The sequence below is a fragment of the Fundulus heteroclitus genome, chromosome 22 (genome assembly GCF_011125445.2).
Source record: "Fundulus heteroclitus isolate FHET01 chromosome 22, MU-UCD_Fhet_4.1, whole genome shotgun sequence".
In the NCBI taxonomy this organism is placed as follows: Eukaryota; Metazoa; Chordata; class Actinopteri; order Cyprinodontiformes; family Fundulidae; genus Fundulus; species Fundulus heteroclitus.
This window is the reverse complement of record NC_046382.1, coordinates 30,803,332-30,814,706: the sequence shown is the minus strand read 5'-3', so window position 1 is coordinate 30,814,706 and position 11,375 is coordinate 30,803,332. Positions and strand designations below refer to the sequence as shown.

Sequence of the window (11,375 nt, the reverse complement as noted above, 5' to 3'; positions counted from 1 at the left end):
GCTGTCCGAATTCGACACAGTAGTCTGAAGCTCCTTTCCTCCCCACGATAGGCTTCTTACTGTTGACCCCATGAAAGGTCAAGGAACAGGGGCTATTAATAGGAGCTAGAAGGTATTATTAAACGTATTCAGATGGAGCCTCAACTACGGAAGGCTGATGAATTCATACAGAAATGGAAAAAGGAACAACATAAATAAATAGAGTTGAAGAAATAAATGGGGTAAAAACATAGAAAGGTAGAATAAAACAGACAAAAAATAAACAAAAAATAAAAACATACACAGAAATAAATACATTTAAAAACTATATAATTATAAATAAAGTTGACAATTATGAAAAAATAAATAATGAGGTGATTATTAAAAAGAAGAATGAATAAATCAGCTAATTAAAAGGGATATTGACATTTATGTGTCATTATTTAATCACTGCTTTATTTCATTTATTTGCTGTACTTTTGTGCATTCACGCTATGCTTATTCATTTATTGATCGTGCATTTTTGTCTACACTTATGTTTAGTTATGTCAGAATCGGACCTCCATACTTATCAGGCATGAAGGAGCTGTCAGATTAGAGCGCGCCGCCACTCGTCAGCCCCGGCTGACAGCTCCAAGCTCCGCCCAGCAGGGGAACGAGGGAGGGCGGATGTCCGAATGAGAAACTGCTGCTGCTGCTGGAGCAGGAGGGGGGAGTCCGTGTCGTGTTGGTAGTTTATCAACAAATCACCGTTGTTTCTTCGAGGACTTCACCATCTTTTTTTTTTTTTTACGACACTTTCCCGTCCTTCGCTCTTTAGACCTCTGCTGTTAATCCGTTTAGTCGCTCTCTGCTGACAACTAGCGGATCGCAAACAGCTTCGCGGTTTGTTTGTTTGTGTGTGTGATTTAACGAGAGATTATTGTTTGTAGAGAATCTCAAATCCCTCGCTAAGTGTGTGTAAACACCTTAAACTTCCATCCCGACGTCCTCTGCGCGAGTTCCTTTAATTGCTAGACGCGCCGGATCGCTTGATGCTTGTCAGTGAACTTCTGCAGGCGGAGGAGGCTCTAACTTCTTCACCCCATCTCGGCTTTGATTTTAGTCGGAGATCAGCTTCCGCCGTTCTGCAGCTTTTATCTCCATAACATGGTGATGTTTACAAAAAAAAAACAAGAGGACTGCTCGCCCACTGTGGCGGTGAGGCCATGCTTGATGCGTAATTAAGGTAAGACGACCACACAGAAAACTTAATGGAAAATGTAAATAAAGTGAAACTCATGATGGCTCATGGTGTGCTATTACAATACAGAGATCATCACTGTGTGTGTGTGTGTGTGTGTGTGTGTGTGTGTGTGTGTGTGTGTGTGTGTGTGTGTGTGTGGTTTCCTGCCAGGTTGTCCAACGAGGCTGGTTGTTTTCTTGCATCATCATCCTCATTATCAGCCCTCCACCCCACCCACGATACAGTCATAACATTAAATCATTGTTCCATGAATTGGAGGGCGGCCAAGTCTTTATGAGCTCACAGGGAGAAATCATTTATAGGAGAAACTGTGACTGCTGATCTGAAATAGGAGGACTCCTTAAAAGCTGAGTCTATTGAAAGAGAGAACTTCTGTTCTGTGTTTTTACTGACTTCAATTGACCCACGCTGGGCTCTACAAAAAGGGCAGCATCTGATGGCAGTTTGTTGCACAGGATTTCATGGGATCAGAGGAAAGGAGGCCAAATACAAATGCACCTTTTTAAAGAGTGATATTTGCACAAAAATGTGAAATTATACAATACTTTGTGTTGATCTTTGACTTCTACAGGGCAGCCTACGCTGCATGTGCACATGTCAGGAATCGAGGCCAAGCGAAGATGACTTGCACAGTATAATAAAGTCTCAGCTGACAGAAGTTACATTTTAACCAGTTTTTTTTTATATATACCACGCGGTCATATATATTTTTTTACAGCACAGCTGAAGTTGCCGGGGGTCAGGCCTTGTGCCGCGCCGTCTGAGCGTGCATATGTGTGCTCCATTTAAAGCCGTGACATGTACAGGGCAGACGGTGTAAAGCGCCATGGCTTCGGTGCGCTCATGGTCGCCGGATAAGGCGGGACTGATTTACTGGCCTTGTGAGTAAGTGAGATGGACACCTGTGGTTTATGTGGTATTAGGGCGGCGGCGCTCACATGCTCCTACATGCAAATCCATGTGTGCTCTCCTCGGGCACCTGTTGACAAGAGCCACGGTGCACCACCTTGGCGTGTGTTTACAGACGAGCTGCGCCAACTGCAGCTGACCATCCACAATGACTATTAAAGACCACCCAAAAGTGCAACGCAGAATGTGCATTTTTCTTTTTTTTTTTTCTTGGCTGTTGTATCCCCGTGGACTGAGCCCTTACAGTGTGCGTCTCTGCAACGTGGCCATGTGTGAAATCACACACTTCTCATTACGCTGTGCATTGCAGTCATTCCAAGACAGCATGGTGCCCTGGAGGGGCTCCCCTGACGCTGATGGGAGGTTAAAATGTGCTTTCATCATGCTCAAAGAGGCTATTTACAGCGGGGTGATGTGTGAAGTCATTTGTTTGACTGTGGCAGAAATCACAGAGGCTGAGAGTCACCATGGAACACGGTGAAGGTTTATCAGCATCCCAGGCAATTGGCTACATGTAAATCTGTTTCCACGTCAGGTGTTTGTACTTGTTCCATGCCCTTTTATGTTGCTTACTGAATTAAAGATGCACAGACCTGACAAATAATAACTCTTGATAGCTTAGTGTTAGAAAACCATACAGCATATCCTTCTGTAAACGTTTGGTCAGAGGGTTTGCCCTTGTCTGCCGGGATGTTGTCGACTTGAGCTACTTGACTTTGACTTTTCTCTTATCCTCCTTGCCCTCCTCTGCCACCGCATGTGGCCTATCATTAGAGCTATTCTTAGCCACGCTTATCAGCACTGTCTCTCCCTCGGTTAAGACCACAGATGTTTAAAGCCTTGGAATAGCTCCCCGCGCTCAGAGTGAAACACAGACACGAGGTCTGAAACTGACAGACATTTGGAACGGGTGTGCAGAGATTAGGAAATTCCCCTGGAATAAAAAAAAAAAAAAAAAAAAAAGTCCATGTGACAGATGGCTGGTATTTTGTGTTAAAACTGTTGCTTGAAGAAGCGAAGCAAGTGTTTGGCTTTTTTATATTTTTGGGTTTTCACTGCAGAGAAGTTGGTTCTTAAGGTGATACAGGGTTTTGGAAAAAAAAAAACATGTTTTGCAGGTGAAATGCAATGCAGACTTGTAGCACAATTTTCTTTGGTCTTTTCACTGTCTGTGAATGTCAGCAAAGAGACCTTTTTGGACCCCAGAGGGCCCGTACAGTTGGTGGCATTTAAAAGGACCTCGTGATTCGGTGGACGGCGGAGCAGAACGGGAAGCATAGATTAACTTAGCTATTGCACGCGTACCTGTAACGTGCAGCCATGGCAGACAGAAGCTACTCTGTTTTATATCAGACAAATTACAACGACTTATCTACTTAAAAGGACCTTAGAAACCCAAGAGTTAGGCGCAGCTTAATAGGATTAACTCAGCATCGCTCCCTGCTGGTCAGGCAGGCGGCGGGTTGCATAAATGAATCGGTTTAGTGTTTCGTTAGTGTCACAGGACGAACAGCGCCCGGCTGAGTTCAGCCTTCCTTTGCTTGTTACATCCTAAGTATTTGTTCGAGCGATGGACAAACTACTTAGGTACAATTTGAAATATATGAAACAAGTTAGTATTTTATGAATTTGTTTAATGCTGACTCAAATGGTTATTGTTCCTCACCTAATAAAGTTTAGTTAAAAAGCAGGCTCGCCAGCAGGAAGAAGATTTCTTGACTTTCTAGACTTTTATTTGTCAAAAGGTAGTAGGATTAACACATGGACTTTATTTTCTAACAAAGTATCCTGCTATTCTTTTCCAAAGGCTCAAGGTTTCTGTGTGTGGTCTAATGATATATTTGTGTATTTATATACTGATAGTGATGAAAGGCTGCCTGGTTGGTCGCTGCTCTGTATACTGGTTTGAATACCCTGGTCATTATTACTGATATTTAGAGCATAACTATGTAGTGGCATGTCCCGTTGTCCCCTACTCCCTTACTGACCCCAGATCTCACCAAGTATCACTGATTCACACCCCGATACTTAGTCTGTTGAGTTCTCAGAGCAGGTTGCCATAAATGTGGTCCGACAACTGCACAGAGCACTTGAGGAAGGCCGCCTTTCCGCACCAGTTGTCTAACTGTGCTTTTTACATGCAATGGCCTGCTAAGAGGAAGAGGTAAAGAGAAGGCAACCGTTGACAGCCGCTCATCTTGGAAGACCCTGCTTTAAAAACATTATAACAAGAAATCCCACTGATGTCTACCTCCATTACCTCCAAGCTGCACCAATAGCAGTGAATGTTGCTACTTTATCTTTTTATGGGTGAGATATGGTGGGTTCATTCTGTTCTGTTTATTTTCAAGGAGCAGCTGTTATACATACATGCCATGAAGCATGAATCCCAAACAAGCATGCTGACTTTGGTGGTTTGCATGCATAGCCCTGTAGAGACCACGTAGTTACAAATTTACAGTTATTACAAAAGTCATAGTTCCACCCCTTACGTTGAACCAAGAGAGTGGCATAACTTGATCATGTGTACAAGTAGCCCAAAGGCACTTGAAGCAACATAACATATTTATGACATTAATTATTAAGTCCAATGTTGCTTCTGGTTGCTACTCTCTGAGTGTCAAAGAATGTTATAAGCTCTTTTTAATTTTTTAGGTTGGATGGGGATCCAGGTTTAGATCTTTAAGTCTCACTGTGTAATCCTTCAAGCCTTTGTGCCATGTGATATGGTCTTTATGTCCGTCGGGTCACATACTGAACAAGTACAAAAGACTGCGGGCTTTGTTATGAAGCAGAACATTTGGTTTAAACGGCATCGCCTGAACTCTGCTGAGACATTCAAAGTCACAATATGGGTCCTGCTTTGATTTGCAAGCATCTGTCGGAAATATGTGTTATATTCTGACATGTTAACGAGTAACTCTAGTTTCTGCATGGGTTCCTGTTTGTTGTTTCTTACAGATATCTTACAAGGTATTAATCTCATATTTTAAATAACCTCTTACTAAATAAATGCATGTGTTGCATCTTTTTGAACATTATGTCCTGTAAATAAGTTTTGGAGCTGATGTTTGAGACTACAAGGTGCAGCAACATTTGACTTAATGTTGTTGTTGTCAAGGGCAAAAACAAATGCTTCCCCAAGTTTATTTAGCTACATGCACCAGTATCACTGTCATATTCAAATTCGATGTTTGCATGGCAGATTAACCGCAACCTTGACTGGAATTAGTGCCTAATAGATTTATAGTCCCTCCCCCCATTGTTCTTCAAACTCAAATAAAAGATTAAATTTGATACACTTTTTGATATTAGCCGTTTCAGTTTCATCAGCTCTGACATAGCAATTTTGATGCCCATAAAATGGCAAAAGACAAACATATCGGCGGCCTTGATTTCATGCCTCAACAGGAACGGTTTACTACCAAAGAAAAACAGTTGAGAAGTTCCAGCTGTGAGAGCTGCTTGGTAGAAAACGTCTTCTGGAAATGAATAGGAAAACGAGGAGACACAGGAAAATGGGACCAAAAGGAAGCTGACCTAATTGTATGCTATTGTATTTACCCACACAGGATGTATCTGCTAGGAATATTGTGCAAAGTACCAGTCAGCCAGCAATTTTGTTTACTGACCTTGTTAAATCTGGGTTTATTGGAAATATGAGAGAAAGCGATAACCCAGAATCAAAATATATGCACAACAGACAACACAGTTCTAGGAAAGGCTGGTGATTTCCCCCCACGTCCGTCTGAGGGGATGTTTATACAGCAGATTCTGGCATATTATTATCAAGACTACTGTTAAAACATGTTTGTTTTTGAGCAATGAGTTCACACTGACTGATGGAATGGCTGTATTGGTTTACAACTGCAACAGGATGTTGTCGTTTACAGTGCTGTGAACAACATATTCACCCCCTCATGTCTTCTGATTTCGTTTTTTGGTACATTTAAACCCCTTTAGATGATCAAAGACATTTTATTGTCAGACTAAGATAATCTGAGTAAAAAAGAGCAGCTTTCAGATGATGATTTCACATGCAGTACTAAGGGAAAAAGGCTGCCCAAAACCAGCTTGCCTCCATGTGAAATACAACTGCCTCCTAGTTGGTGAGGTAGGTGAACTGACCTATACTCTGTGTAGTTAAATCAACTTTTGTGAAGAGTCATGTATTTCTGTTTCTCATGTGAAAGTTTACCTTAACAATAAACCATGGATAAATAAGTCCCTGGAAAAAAATAATAACAGAGAAACGTACACGTTTTAAAAGTGGGTAATACCGAAAAAGGAAAAGAAATCAAGAGAATGGTTAGAACAGAAATTATTAAAGCTAAACATGTTTATAAGGAAAAACTACAACATTTTAACAGTAATAATTTAAGAACAGTGTGGAATGGCTTGTCAGCGATGTCTGGGACTCAGTACATAATTCACACATCAAAATAAATGGACTTCATTCGGACAACGATCTAGCTAATACATTTAATACTTACTATCTCAGGTTTAATAGTAAGGATTTAAGAGATCAAATTAATCATATCAAACTGGATATTTCTTTTTCCCCTTCTTCAGATTTTATGTTTAATGTTCAGGATGTTAAGGAAGTGCTAAGTAGGACTAAAATTACCAAGAGCCCGGGTCCAGATAGTATTTCAGGACGTCTTCTCAGGCACGCTGCAGACCAACTTTCTAGTGTTTTTCATTATATTTTTAAGCTTTCATTAGGGCAGTAAAGGGTCCCAGCACTGTGGAAAAAAATCAACAATTGTTCCTGTACCAAAGAACAAGTCCCCTAAGGACATAGTGATTTTAGACCTGTGACTCTTACATCCTCAGTTATGAAAGCTTTTGAAAAACTAATTAAGAAGAAGCTGATTGAATCCGTCAAGGACAAATTAGATCCTTTACAATTTGCTTTTAAGTGTGACAGAGGGGTTGACGATACCATTTTAACACTTCTTAATTTAATTTTTAAGCACACTGATGGCCCTGGCAGTTACGCTCATTTACTGTTTGTAGACTTTTCCTCTGCTTTTAATACAATTCAGCCTCATATTTGAGCTCGTAAATTATTGACTGATTTTAACATGTGTCCTACTATTGTTGGATGGGTCTTAGACTTTCTTGTTGATAGATCACAGCGTGTCAGGGTACATGGTTCTATGTCATTTGAGGCGTTTTATTCTACTGGTTCTCCTCAGGGCTGTGTTCTTTCTCCCCTGCTGTATATCTTGTACACAAGTGATTGCAGGAGTAAGCACATAGATAGACACATCCTGAAATTTGCAGATGATACAGTTATTGTCAGCCTGTTAGAAGGAGAAGATAACTCAATTGGTCAGCTAGGATTTTATTTTGTGGTGTGGTAATTCCTAATTTAAATGAAATGTCTCTAAAACCAAAGACGTGTAAAGGTTTTGGGAACAAGTCCAGTCCAGTGTCTTCAGTTCTCATTAAAAATGAAACTGTGGTGAGAGTTCTGTCCTACAAATATCTGGGAGTTGTCATCAACAACAAGCTGACATTCAGTGAAAACACCGATAAGATTAGTTAAAAAAAAAGCTTGCCAAAGACTCCACTACCTACGTAAATTAAATAAGTTTGGAGTGTGCAAAAAAGTTGATGACCATTTTCTATAACTGATTTAATCTGTCCTCACTTTTGCTTTTATCACCTGGTTTAGCAGTTAATCAGCTGGAAACAAGAACAGGATTAAGCAAATTGAAAAAATTGCTGAAAATTTGTAGGAGTGAGATTACCCAATTTAGAAGAAACATTTTTTTTCTTTTGAAAAAGCAGTCCTACAAAAAGCACAACACATAACTCATTCTTCACGTTACCCACTTCATAGTGAATTCAAGCTACTACCATCGGGGAGGAGATTCAGATATCCTAAATCAAACAAAAAAAACAAACAGATGGAAAAACTTTTTTCCTAGCCAGGCCGTCAATCAGATTAATTTTAAAGTTTATCAGACTTAATTTGTTGTTTAGCCTGTTTTAATTGATAATTGTACATGGATGCTTACTGATTTTATTGTTGCTGAATTCATGATGTGATTGTTTCTGTGTGCATCTATGTTTTGCTGTCCCACCTTGCTGTAAGGAGAATTTCTCTTAGGGGACACAATAAAGTGACACTTGATATTTTTAGTTTCCCAATGACGTTTTATGCTGCATGTATTACAACTCCCATCAAATAATAATAAGCACAGAGAGCCAGAATGCATAGCACAAACATAATTGGCTCATATCTATTGCAGTCCAGGCAGTTTTCTGAGAGATGAATGTTGCATATGGTGTTTTTTTTTTAAATTTGACATCATGCAGCCCTAATATAAGCCTCTAGGAAAAAGAAAATTATTATAATGATAACTTTAGTGATAAAAGGGACGTTGTAACTCGTGAATTAATCACTCTTTTCCTGACGGATAGCTTTGTACACTGAGATCCCCTGATGCTTTTGGCCCTCCCAGAAAACTATGGCTTTAACTAAATGATACTAATGTGGAAAAGTCTGGAAAACCAGAGTAGGAAAACGTATTTCAGGTGGAAAGCCACAGTACATCTCCAAAAAGGTCTCACCATGCTAGCGGGAGTAATTGGGCCCCGAGAAGAAAACACCCCCATGCCTACAAATCGAAGTGCAATTAGCTAATCACACTGTCTATCTGTACTTATAAGGACAATAATTTCGACTGTCAGGACATTCAACAAAGTAAGCAAAATATATAGAGTGCATGAAACTGTTCCTGAGCACCACACAGTTTCCTGTTGGCGTTGACTGCAATTTCTTTCAGACAGAAAATTCTGTATTAAGCTAATTTAAAAGTGTTACATTACAGGGCAACAGACCTGCTATTGCTTTTCTTTATTGAAAAAAAGAATATTAGAATAAAATAATTTTCTAGTTTAGAGTCCTGAACCTTGCTTGAATACAACAAAGGCTTGTTGTGGATTATTTAGTTACCACTGTTGTTTTGTCTTTTCATTTCTAACCCGGTGACATTTCCACCATTATTTGCCCGTATGGCCCGTCGGATTGTGAAAACTAAACGGGGATGTCTTGTCACTGTGCGGTTCAAGCAGAGGTCCTACCCGGCATCAGGAACACGGTGACGTGTCCGTCTCTTTCAAACTTGCACTTAAGGAGCCGAACAAAAAGTGGTGGTATTATCACGATGATGGCGATGGGGAGACTTGACACCTGAGCTGCTAATTAGATTTTGCAGAAGCTCTGCCAAGGCTCTCAGCTCTCATCATTACACCTTGAAAAGAGCTCAGGGGAGGACTTTTATAGGATGAGTCAGGGCAGATTAGGGAAACTTGTTAAACCGTATGACTCTAAACTGCAGCCTGACTCATTTCTGTGACAGGCTGTGCCTTGAGTCACTGTGGTATATTTTAAAGTAAGGTCATACTATGGGAAGAAAGAAAAAAAATCCATCTATACAGGCTTCAACTTGCAGCACTACTGTAGTTATGTAGATGCAGAGCACTACTCATATTGACTCATTTACTCATTTAAAGCATTAAATAAAACCTTCAAGACTAAATTAAATCAGTCCCTGTCTATCCTTTTCTTGCCGTTGGTTCTGCGGCGGATATAGCAGGTGTTGCTTTCGACTCCTCGCTGTGATCAATGAAGGTAACCTAAGTCTCAGAAACCACTGGAGACTTTGAAGAGCTGGCACTGCTCATATGACTTTACAGCCTGAGCAGAAAATAGTTGACTGAGTGGAACCAGCAGGCTGTCAGCCATGAAATGATGAGGGGAGAAATTAAATTCAACGCTGAATCTTTGTGAGCAGCACAACAAATAATCTTTTTTATGCTCAGCTGAGTGCTTGGCAGGGTCTGTCTCCTTTCTTGGCCCCTTCGGTGGTCTCCTGATATCAGCAAAAAATGCTGTCGACGCTGCTGCTTGTTTAGAATATTACACTTGGCTTCACGCTTCTTAAATTTCAGTCGGCGAATGATCAGTTTCTCATCGGAAATTGTTTCGATAGATGTTTTCTCCAAGACGTTTCTGTGCATCTCCTCTTACGCTAGGTAGGGCTTCTCAAAAAAAAAAAAACACCCTCATCAAATATGAATGCAGCCATGAAAGCTTTGCTTTCTCCACCCACTCACCCCTCCGTCACGAGCTGCACAACTGACGTTATGTTTGCACACATGTGAGGATCGAGGCAGGCAGCAGGCAGCTCGACATCTGAAGTCTCTTCCTTTTTCCTGTGCACGGTTTTCCATCCGGGTGCAGCCCCAGTTTCTAGTTTAGATGATGGCGGATACAAAGTGGCAGAGTGAATAGATTTGACTTTCTGTTTGATGATTGATTTTGTCAAGAAAATGTCTGGAAAAGTCATCAGAAGTTCACCTGTTTTAAGGTAACATTTATTTTTTTTACTAACCTTTCTAGGATATGTTTGTTTGGTACTTAGACAATTGAAATACATTTTATGAGGTTTTTTTTATTTTATTCCCTTTGTCTTTTTCATGCACAGCTCTGGGATAATAAAGCCTGTAATGGATCCCTGACGGAGCAGGTTGCCACACCTTATAACTTTCTCTCCTCCTGCCTACTCACCGTGTCCGCTGTCGGCTCCCTGTCATTTGAGCTACCACTCTCTGTATACAACATTACAGGAGCATTTATGCTGTCTCATTGCGTTTGCATCTTTTAGCATCAGGGCAGCTCCATTCAACACTGCCTTACTTAGTGCACATTTGTCTAGCATCTTCCCTGTCTCATTCTATTAGCCTGCTCTAATGGCACTCTGGTAATCTCCTCGGTGAGAGAGCAGTGTTCCACCGCTACCCTGCCCAGATGACTGGCCTAGTTTTTACCTCACTGCCTCATTTGGCTTCCTCAGAGCACCAGGTTGCATAGGAGATTGCCTTCGTTTTGATATAAAGCCATTTACGCTGTGTTATATTCAAGATATGCTTACCATAAAATCATTTTGGTGTCAGAATAGAGTCTTTGAAATAAATGAGGACTTGGTTTGCCTGTTTTTTTATCTTGAAGATGTGTATCATGTGTGCCCTTCTTAGCGACCAAATTGTCTGTGTTCTGTATCGTGTGGGTGTTTATGCACAATTCTGGTCTCTAAAAGGTCCTCGGACGAGAAAAAGTTGTTTTGTTGTTGTTGATTTTACTTGACGAAAATGCACCTAAAAAGAAAGAGAAGTTATACGTTACAGCCATTTTAAAAGATCTCAAAAAACAACTGGGGCTAAA

The 11,375-nt window shown here is 40.6% G+C and overlaps 1 protein-coding gene across 5 annotated transcripts in view; it reads left to right on the top strand.

Annotated features, from left to right (window-relative positions):
* The first annotated feature begins 626 nt into the window (after positions 1-626).
* The window catches only part of ccser2a (coiled-coil serine-rich protein 2a), a 72,313-nt gene continuing 61,564 nt past the window's right edge, over positions 627-11,375 (top strand). Inside the window, exons 1-2 of one of the 5 annotated variants that reach the window (XM_036126818.1) lie at positions 10,303-10,521; positions 10,639-10,680. The gene's annotated coding sequence lies outside the window, so the exon portion shown is untranslated. Of the gene's footprint in view, positions 1,208-10,302; positions 10,522-10,638; positions 10,681-11,375 lie in introns of those variants that run through there. The other 4 variants (XM_036126819.1, XM_012864029.3, XM_012864028.3 and 1 more) reach the window with 4 other exon arrangements.